The following is a 10215-nucleotide window of genomic DNA, read 5'->3' as shown; positions in this document are numbered from 1 at the left end:
ATCCGGTGCGTGATGGCTGGTGCTCCAAGTGCTCTTCAGTGTTTAATCCAAACGAAAGTGGGTGTCCAAACGTGCTCCAAAAGTGGTGGGCTGTCGGTCACTCGCTGCTTTCTGGAGGAAAACGAGAGAAAGGTTAGACCAGCAATTCATTCAGCTTGAGACCAGAGTCTGTCTGTCTGCTCAGCGCGTGCTGCTTTTGTAGCAGTTAATTAATGAGCTGCAGCTGTGACCGATCAGCCCGCTGTGAGGATGTGCAGGTGTTCGGTGTTTGTTACCAGGGCGACGCTGATTTCCTTGAGGACTCTCGTCACAGTATACACAAAAATAATACACACTTAACAGGATCGATTGATGTATAACACAAGCATATAAAATAAAAATTAATATTAGTATTTTGATTTTTTTTTGCACTGATAAGGAAAAAAACGAGCCTATCGCACCGGCGCGATAGCCGACCTCAGGGGGCTAACCACTGCTTATAAGAAGCTGGAGGATAGCTCAAGAGGAGGAAGGAGCTTGGGGTTTGGCCTCTGCTAGTCTTGCTGTTTGGTTGTAATGCTGGCTTTCTCACTCTCTCCAGTCCAAGGCTTGATGTTGATGTTGATGTTTTTGTATCTTTATATTTTATCTTTTACTTAAAGCTGAGTTCAGACTGCACGATTTTCAAAGTAGTCGGGTCACTGTTCTTTTCACACTGCGTGACTATCTGGGTGTGTTCACACTGCACGATGCATTGGCGACAGGAGGTCTGCATGACTTTCAGGAGGAAGAATCGCTGACAACTTCTGTCTGGTCCGCAAACTACGTTTCGCAACCAAATACACGCGAGAAGTGATAAGGAAACAGCGCAAAATCCCACGTGCGTAAGACCGCAGTTCTCGCACGAGACTGAAATTGTTATTAAAAATTATAGCCTGCAAGAAGCTTGCGATCCAAATTTTCTGTGCACTGATTTGTAGTAGAAAGGAGAAAAAGAAAAACATATTATGCATGAGGAAATGGCTGGGAAGACAAGGGGAGCAAGGACTGTGTGTTCTGCAAAGAGAGTTGGGGGTAAATAAATAATTTTGCAATGTGCTGCTGTTGCTGCTGGTCAAGCAAATGTTTGTGCTTTGTTTCTGTTTGATATAATTGTAAATATATCTATTAAAATACTGATATTGTGGCCTATAACTCCTCCCCGAACTCCCCGCTGCTCTGTATCTTGCTCTCTCATTGGCTGTCGTTTTCAGTCAGAACACTTTTCACACAGCAGGATTTTGAATCGCCGACAGTTCCAGATATTTAGCATGCCAAATATCTCACGGGCGTTGGCGACTCGTCTGCGATTCTCTCAGATCGCGTCTCATTCACACTGCGTGATTGTCACTCGCGTGAACGAGCACCGATTTGCCTGTGATTTCGGGCATTTGTCTGCGATTTCTCAAAACCTGTCGGCAAGCCAAAATCGGGGCTAAAATCGTGCAGTCTGAACTCGACATTAATGTAGTTATGTTTGTTTTCCTGATTAAATACATATTTGTGCAAATTTGATTATGTTGTATGCCAAGGGATCGAAACTTATGGGGGCTCGTCCAGGATCAACTAAATTGGCTCAAGATTTTGTAGACATTTGGGTAATTAAGTTGGCTTGAGAAAGCCAACTTAATGACATTGTATTTAAACTTATTATTATTAGTGGTGCTTGCCAAAGGCAAGGCATCACTATTGTTCTTCTCCATTCTTATTATTAGTGGGTGCTTGCCAAAGGCAAGGCACTCACTATTGTTCTTCTCCGTACTTATACTGGGTGCATGCCAAAAGCAAGGCACTCACTATTGTTCTACTCCATACTTATTATTATTATTAGTGGTGCTTGCCAAAGGCAAGGCATCATTATTGTTATTGCTCATACTTGTTAGGCATCATTATTGTTATTGCTCACACTTATTATTTTTATTAGTGGGTGCTTGCCAAAGGCAAGGCACTCACTATTGTTCTTCTCCATACTTATTATTATTATTATTATTAGTGGGTGCTTGCCAAAGGCAAGGCACTCACTATTGTTATTGCTCATACTTATTAGTGCGTGCTTGCCAAAGGCAAGGCACTCACTATTGTTCTTCTCCATACTTATTATTATTATTAGTGGTGCTTGCCAAAGGCAAGGCATCACTAGTGTTATTGCTCATACTTATTAGTGGTGCTTGCCATTCATACTGACAAGCAGCCTTTGGAGTTTCATGATTGGCAGCTGCCAAGCCACTCCCTAGCAACCAAACAGAGTACCCTAGCAACCAAAATCCAAAGAGGGATATCTTCTATTCTGAATGTCACAGAGGCATGGGAGTTAGTTTATATCATTCATAGTGACAAGAAGCCTTTACAGTTTCATCATTGGCAGCTGCCAAGCAACTCCATAGCAACCAAACAGAGTACCCTAGCAACCGTTTAGCAAAATGTATTTCTCTGCATCAAAACATCGTATAGAGATGGGGCCTGGCTCTTTTGACTAAATCATGGTAAACCATGGTAAATCATGCTAGAATTATGGTAAATCATACTACAACGTGGTAAATTATGGTAAACTATGGTAAACCATGGTAAATCATGGTAAACTATGGTAAATCATGGTAAACTATGGTAAATCATGTTAGAATCATAGTAAATCATACTAGAACATGGTAAATCATGGTATACTATAGTAAATCATGGTAAACTATGGTAAATATGATAAACCATGCTAGCAACATGGTAAAAACATGCTAGCATCATGCTAGCAACATGCTAATCATAGTAGCAAAATGCTAATCATGTTAACATGATAGTCGTTACATGCTAATCATGCTAGCAACATGCTACTCAGCCAGCAATGACATGTGGGGCCCAGATGAGGGCTTCATGGGCGGCAAATGTGGGCCCCATTATGGGCTTGCACCCGGGATCCACATTGGGGCAAGCTGTGGAAGCCCAGACGTACTAAAAGTGGGACCTGTAAGGGTACTGCATGGGTCTTAATTGGGCAATTCATGTCAGACCCATTTGGGCCCCACCTGCCCAAATGGGTCTAAACTGGGCTTGCACCCGGGATCCAACCATGGCTACCCAGATGGGCTTTAAATGGGCTCTGTAAGAGTCTTATGTGGGTCCTAACTGGGCAATTCATGCCAGACCCATTGGGGCCCCACCTGCCCAAAGGGGTTTAAAGTGGGTTTGCACCCAGGATCCAGCCGTGGATGCCCAGATGGGCTTTAAAAGGGATCTATAAGGGTGTTATGTGGTATCTTAACCGGGCAATTCATGACAGACCCATTTGGGCCCCACCTGCTTAAAAGGCGTTTAAAATGGGCTTGCACCCGGGATCCACACGGGGGCCAGCCGTGGATGCCCAGATGGGTTTTAAGTGGGACCTGTAAGGGTCTTATGTGGGTCTTAACTGGATAATTCATGTCAGACCCATTTGGGCCCCACCTGCCTAAAGGGGTTTAAAGTGGGCTTGCACCAGGATTCAACCGTGAATGCCCCTATGGGCTTAAAGTGGGCTCTGTAAGGATCTTATGTGGGTCCTAACTGGGCAATTCATGCAAGGACTATCTAAGCCCAACCATGCCAAATGGTTTAAGGAAACAATCTAAGAAAAACTAAAAACGAAGAATGAATATAAGTCCAAGATAAATACAAGACACTTGACGCTTTGAACTGCAAGAAATATATTGTTAAATTGAACAAAAAAAGTGATCTTTAAAAAAACAATTTAAATGTCACAACATACCGGTAAACAAATCAAAAATATATTTAAAAAAAAATCTCTGAAAAAAAAACATCTCTCCAAAAAATACATTAATACAAAATTGTTACATCGAACAACAAACATAATCTTTAAAAAACAATTTAAATGTCACAACATCCCGATAAATAAATCAAAAATATATATTTAAAAAAAAATCTCTGAAAAAAAAAAACATCTCTCCAAAAAATACATTAATACAAAATACACTCATGGCGTCTGTGTGGTGGACGCTCCTTTTTCTCTTTGGGCTCTTGCAGCCCTCTCCCCTCCACGGTCACGTGCACCGGTAAACCACTTCCCCAGCGCCATTTCCACTTCTTTGCGGTTCACATTTTGAGTCATTGCTCTTCAGTGCACCTAAAAACAAAGGAGCATAAGTCAATTTAGCAAGGTTCTTTTTTGCTCCAACTTGCAACTCTTCAAATCATTCAGTCAAGTAAAACACATTTCCACATGTGGTAAGCTAAAATGTTTGCCCTAGGGTGACATTTACCATGGAGTTTTATGCCTACCTATAACTCTTTTTCCATTACATGTTGAAATTTAGCCTCAAATGCGCACCAGATTTGAGCGACATTAGAAATGGTTTTCCATGAATATATCAACATTCATGAATTCTCCCGAGGCAACCCCTTGGTATGCATTATTTTAATGCGCCAGGTCGTTTTCTTACTAGTTAGTTACTAGTATTACTAGTGTGTGCTAACTTACAGGAGCACTTTTGTGTCCCCACAAACTACTGTATCATTTAACTTTGGATAAATAAAAGAAAGGCCAAAGACAAGTTTCATTGAGCAATTAAAAAACTGAATTTACAATAGAAAACTTCAAAAAAGACGCAGATCTTTGAAGCACAGCTTGCCCATCCGTCCAGTCACATTGTACTGCCGTTGCAGTTCTGGCACCATTAGGAACTTCATCATCCTCCTGGTGGCATCTTCTAGTGAGGAACCCCCTATGTCTGCAACCATGGCAACCTTAAGAGTATACAGTAATAGAGCACAGTACATTCAAAGTCACAGAAAGAAAACACCATATTAAGTCAGTAAATATCATAAAATATTCTCTGTCCCTATTACATAGCCAAAAAGTCGATTATAAGATTAATCTTGATCCGACACGTGACGATTCGATTAAGATTCTTAAACTCTTGATAATCGACTATATATGACAAACACGCGGAGCAAAAATAACAGGTGGAACCAAAGTTGCGCATGCCTCCCGGATACTTGGGAGGGCGATGGGGTACTGGATGAGTACTGGAGTAGCTTATTATGTCCGTGCAGTGTTTAAAGTGCGAGATTAACGATTTTCGAAAAGTGATTGAGGCTGTAGGCTACATGGGGAAAATGATTCCGCAGAGACATTGGTGTAGAATTGGGCTCATCACTGTTACGTTGCGGTCTATTTGAAGGAAGAGGCAACTCACGAGCGAGTGATTCATTCCATAAACCTAAAAAACACTTCATTCACAGGGAATAAAATCTACTATTCCAAAAGATTATGATTTCTATCATCCTTTGCCTTGACAAGACCGACTTAAATATTAAGGCATGCAAAACCAAAAAAGCATTACGGTAACAACTTACAACACACGACAGCACCTGACTCAATTAAATTCCACTCAAGTTTAGAGTGACGGCTGCACATTTCCTATTAGAAACCTCAACATTTCATTTCATATCATTTTGCAGGGTAGTGAATGTTCAGCTCACCAGTTTCTTTGGGTGTGCATCTGATTGGTTTTGAGATAGATAGGCTGCTGCTAATGTCAATCGTTTTTTGCCAGATGATGAAACAAACGCTTTGCGTGCCGTCAATTTCTGAGCTTGTATTTGGGTATGCTATGCATCGCGACAAAATATAGGATATTGCTAGGCAAATGTGTCAAAAAAGTGTCAACATATTCCTGTATTTCATTTTCTCTGCAACATGATGGAAGGACACAGTTCCTGCATGTGTGCTATAAGCAAAGACTCAGCACACACAACTCACGAGCCCACAGTGTGTATCAAATCCTGACATCAACCCAACTTGCATGAAGATGAACCATTAGATTAGAGTATTAATAATAAAAGAGCAGCTTTATAGGCCTTGGCCTCTACGAAGAATCAATGTCCTTATTTCTTTTGATAGGCTACCCAATTAGATTATTTGTTGGGAAAATATTAACCGTGTTGGATCTGTATTTGGGCTCGGCTGATTATCTTCACGGATGATAATTAGGGCCGATATTTGGCATTTATAAGTTAATCGGTATAGATATGGTCCGCAAAATTGTATACGCTCCAAAAGCCTTGCTCCCGCCCCCGCCACGTGCACCATATTGGGGAAAACAATGCTGATTTGCCCATTGACTCCCGTGTTATAATAGGCATTTTTCCGAACGCAGGATTGAAGACCCACGGTGATATTTTCACTCAGCAAACCAACCCCCCTGTTGTTGGGGTTATCCAGTTGTTGGGGGATAACCCCAACAACAACTCAGCAACCCACTCCTCAATCCTGCGTTCGGAAAAATGGCTATTATAACACGCGAGTCAATGAGCAAATCAGCATTGTTTTCCCCAATATGGTGCACGTGGCGGGGGCGGGAGCAAGGCTGTTGGGGCGTATACAATTTTGCCGACTGTAGCTATACAAGTATAATGGTCTTAATAACTTGTCTATTTAGCTAAGGACTGTTTTTCTGATTTGCAATTAAGTTTAAAGACCTGCTGACTGTCACACACGTGTGTATGAAATTAATTGTGGCTCAGAGATAATATATTCCAATATCCAAAGATCGTGACTCATCCCTAATCTGCGATGGTCTGTTTAAAGGAGTCATATGTAAGATTGTGGCCAAAACTGATACTACAATCAAGTTTAATTGAGCAATATTAGGGTTTTTCCTTGGCCAAAAAAGGAGAGTGGCGTTAACCCCTCGCGGAGCACGCGGCGTGGTGCGATCATAGCTACGATGGGGTGGGGGGGGTGCTAGCGTAACCGTAAGATCCAGAAATAGCATGGGTCGCGCAGAATAATATAAATTAATAAATATAATAAAGAATAAACCAGCGCACCCGACAGACAGCGCTTGAAATATTTATTTTTAAATTTCCTCATCGTGAGGCAGTGGCGGCAAGAAATAACGCGGTGGCGGCCACCACCGAAATCTCTATGGAGGTAAAACCCTGCATATGTAAGAAATTGACAAAAATGGCCAAAATGGGTTAAATAAAATATCCACCCAAATTCTGAATACTTTAGAGCCCTCCTCTCCCTGATTGGGAACTTTTATCAAATATCAAATGTAAACAATATCAGTTGTGGGCTGCACATATCCTGGCTAAACTACTGTGATATAAGTCAGTGATATAAGCATTTGAAATTAACATAATTTGTCAATGTCTTGTAACATATCAGGAGCATTTAAAGGAAACTTTAAGGTGGATGTATGGAAACTTACGCCATATTTATGAACAACAGGGTACACCTCCTCCTGTCGCTCTCCTGGCTGGCAAGACCTTAATGAAATTAGACAAAAATTGAGCAAATCAGTGTTCAACAGGAGCTTTCAATCAATAAAAAGATAAGTAACAAATGAACATAAAATAACCAGCTTACATGACACTAAGTGTGTGTGTGTGTGTGTGTGTGTGCGTGCGCGTGCGTGTGTCTGTGTGCGTGTATGCGCGCAGAGCACACAGGGACATTAGTGTGTGTAAGCGTCCACGATAAGCAAGGCTCACGTGTCCCTCAGCAATATGCGTAGTTGTCCCAAGATCAATGCCAGAGCACGGATGCCGATGTGTGAGGAGGGAGAGAAAATGAGTTGGGCAGCCCAAAGAACTGTCTGTCAAAGTTTGCAAACAATTTCGTAGTTGCAAAACCACTGGTGAAAGTCTGATGCGCCAGGCTAAAGAATATCCCGACCCGTGCACGTGAAGGGGGATGTAGAACGTTCGTGTATGCGCACTTGATAACTTTGGGAGGTGCAATTGCACCGTGCACGGCATGGATGCAACTACATGCAATCGTCATAGGTAAACTAGCTAGGCGGCTAGCTGCCGTACCGACAGTCCGTACAAATAGGTCGAATTCATAGGCCTACTCACTTGCATTCACCTAAATTCAATCGTAACACGCAAACAGCTCACAGCTAGGTTTGAATGTTGGAGACAACAGGCAGGGGTTGAATAGTTGAAACATTTTTTGCGTGATGGTGTCTTCCCGCCCCTGGCCACGTCGGTTACAGCATGCTAGGGCAAGCCCTCCTGCAATGGATTGCATCGGAAAGGCTCTGAAAATTACTAAATATGGCCTTACATTGGAGTAAATGTTAGCCTACAGCCCTGGAACGATTTTCAGTCTGATTAAAATGCCCCATAAATTGACGTAAGGATAAAACCTACAATTTGTGGAACTCAAGTAGGCCTAGGATAGGGCTGGACGATATGGCCAAAACTTGTATCACAATATATTTTCTAGCCTGTGCACAGCCTGTGCTCAATATATAATATATGTCTATGCTGAGCACAGTCAACTGCTGCTGGGCTCCTGTCTGTGGTGTATGTCATCACTCACGTAGCCAATGTGTTGCATCTCTTTCTGTTCGGTTTGAATGAACGCCAGTCAGTGAAACGCTGTAATCATATACTCAAGTGTTAATTTTGACAGCAAATTTTGATTTAGTTTTAGTCATAGTCTTTTGACTAAAATGCCATTTAGTTTTAGTCATATTTTAGTCATCTGAATTGTTTTAGTTTTAGTCTAGTTTTAGTCGACGAAATACAATAAGATTTTAGTCGACTAAATCTACAGTAGATTTAGTCGACTAAAATATAATGGGTTTAAATTGAAATGCATTAATTTAGAATTTCTCTAAAATTCCCAAACCCATATACTCCCGGAGAAAACATATATTAACCTGCTAATATGAATGATTTTAAAGTTTGAACATGCAATACAGATACATATTTAACTACTGTAACTTAAAAAAATATCTTAAAGGGGACATATCATGCTAAATGCACTTTTTTAGCCCTTAAATGCATTTTGTTGTATATTTGGAGTGTTTAGAAGTACAGAAAATATGAAATTATGCTCTTCAGGTGCTTCGTTGATATCTTTATATTCTGTTTTGGTCAAATTTTTCAACCTGTTCCGATTTTTCTGTTATCTATGACGTTTTGTGAACTATAACGTCACAGTATTTGTAGCGGAACTGCCAAATAAGGACATTGACTTCCAGCCCAACACTTCGAGCGATCCGCCATTATTATTTCTCACTGCAATTTTGTAGTCCAAGCTAAAGGATGCAGAAGTTACGAGAGGGTAAGTTAAAATGTTCGGTTGTTGGATGTAGTAACCCACACGCTTCATTACACCGTCTATTGTAGATGAACTGCCGCGCTTGTGGCGCATGTTTAACTGAAAGAACGAGCAGAGAGAGAGAGACTCGGTCTCGCGCGCGCTCGCACTCTCTCTCGGATCCCGGCGAAAGTGTAAACAAGACACCGTCTCCAAACTAGATGCTGTCTAGCTCTCTCTCCCTCGCACATACTAATCAAAATAAATCGACACGGTGGTAAAATGTCGGAAGACCAAAGTTTCATGTGTAAATACAGTAACACACCATTGCAATACATCCAATATGAAGACGTTGTTCTGCAGGTTCGTCGTCTTCATTTTCATCTCGATCCGGCTCCGACTCTGGCTCGAACATGTAAGGCTGGCTGGACAAGTTTTCCGTTGTTGACATTTTGTTAATAACGTGTGAATAAAAAGTTTCTGTGCCGCTAGATAATCCTATCTCTGATATCAGACTACAAAAATGGCCGAACGGGGTGGAGTTGAACCTCTGCATCCTGGGGAGGGGGCGGGGTATGAAGTGTCTCAATTGTATTTAAAGAGACCGCACCAAAACGAGTTGCTGTCAGACGCACATCAGAAAAGGGATAAAAAAAGGGGCCCGTGGAGCTATAATAATAAGGAATTCAGACCCAAGCATTGCAGTTCCGCTTTATATAGACCACAAATGTATGATTTATATGTAAAAAGGAACAATTTAAAAGCATGATATGTCTCCTTTAAAATTAAATAAAACTACTTTTCCTAAAGTAGAACACAGTCTTCTTTTCAATGAATGATATATGCATTCTTTATAACTACTTGCATACATCATTCTCTATTCTTTCAAGCAGACATATTTATTTGTATGAATTAAATATAATTAATCCTTATTAAAGCTATTAATGAGCAATGAATGCTTTTCTCTTTTTTCTTTTGTTGCTTGATCAATATTAAGGACACAGGACACATCAGGTTTATTACTCACTGTCACTTTAAGACATCGAATCATGTCCAATGACATGCAGATCCAATTGCACTGATGCACATGCGATACACTCACAACTGTTTAAGACATAACCGACATAATTTACGTGAATACTCTCCAAAAC

Source organism: Scardinius erythrophthalmus (genome assembly GCF_964197995.2).
Source record: "Scardinius erythrophthalmus genome assembly, contig: HAP1_SCAFFOLD_147, whole genome shotgun sequence".
NCBI classification, from domain to species: domain Eukaryota; kingdom Metazoa; phylum Chordata; class Actinopteri; order Cypriniformes; family Leuciscidae; genus Scardinius; species Scardinius erythrophthalmus.
The sequence above is the reverse complement of the archived record's forward strand: the minus strand, read 5'-3'. Positions refer to the sequence as shown.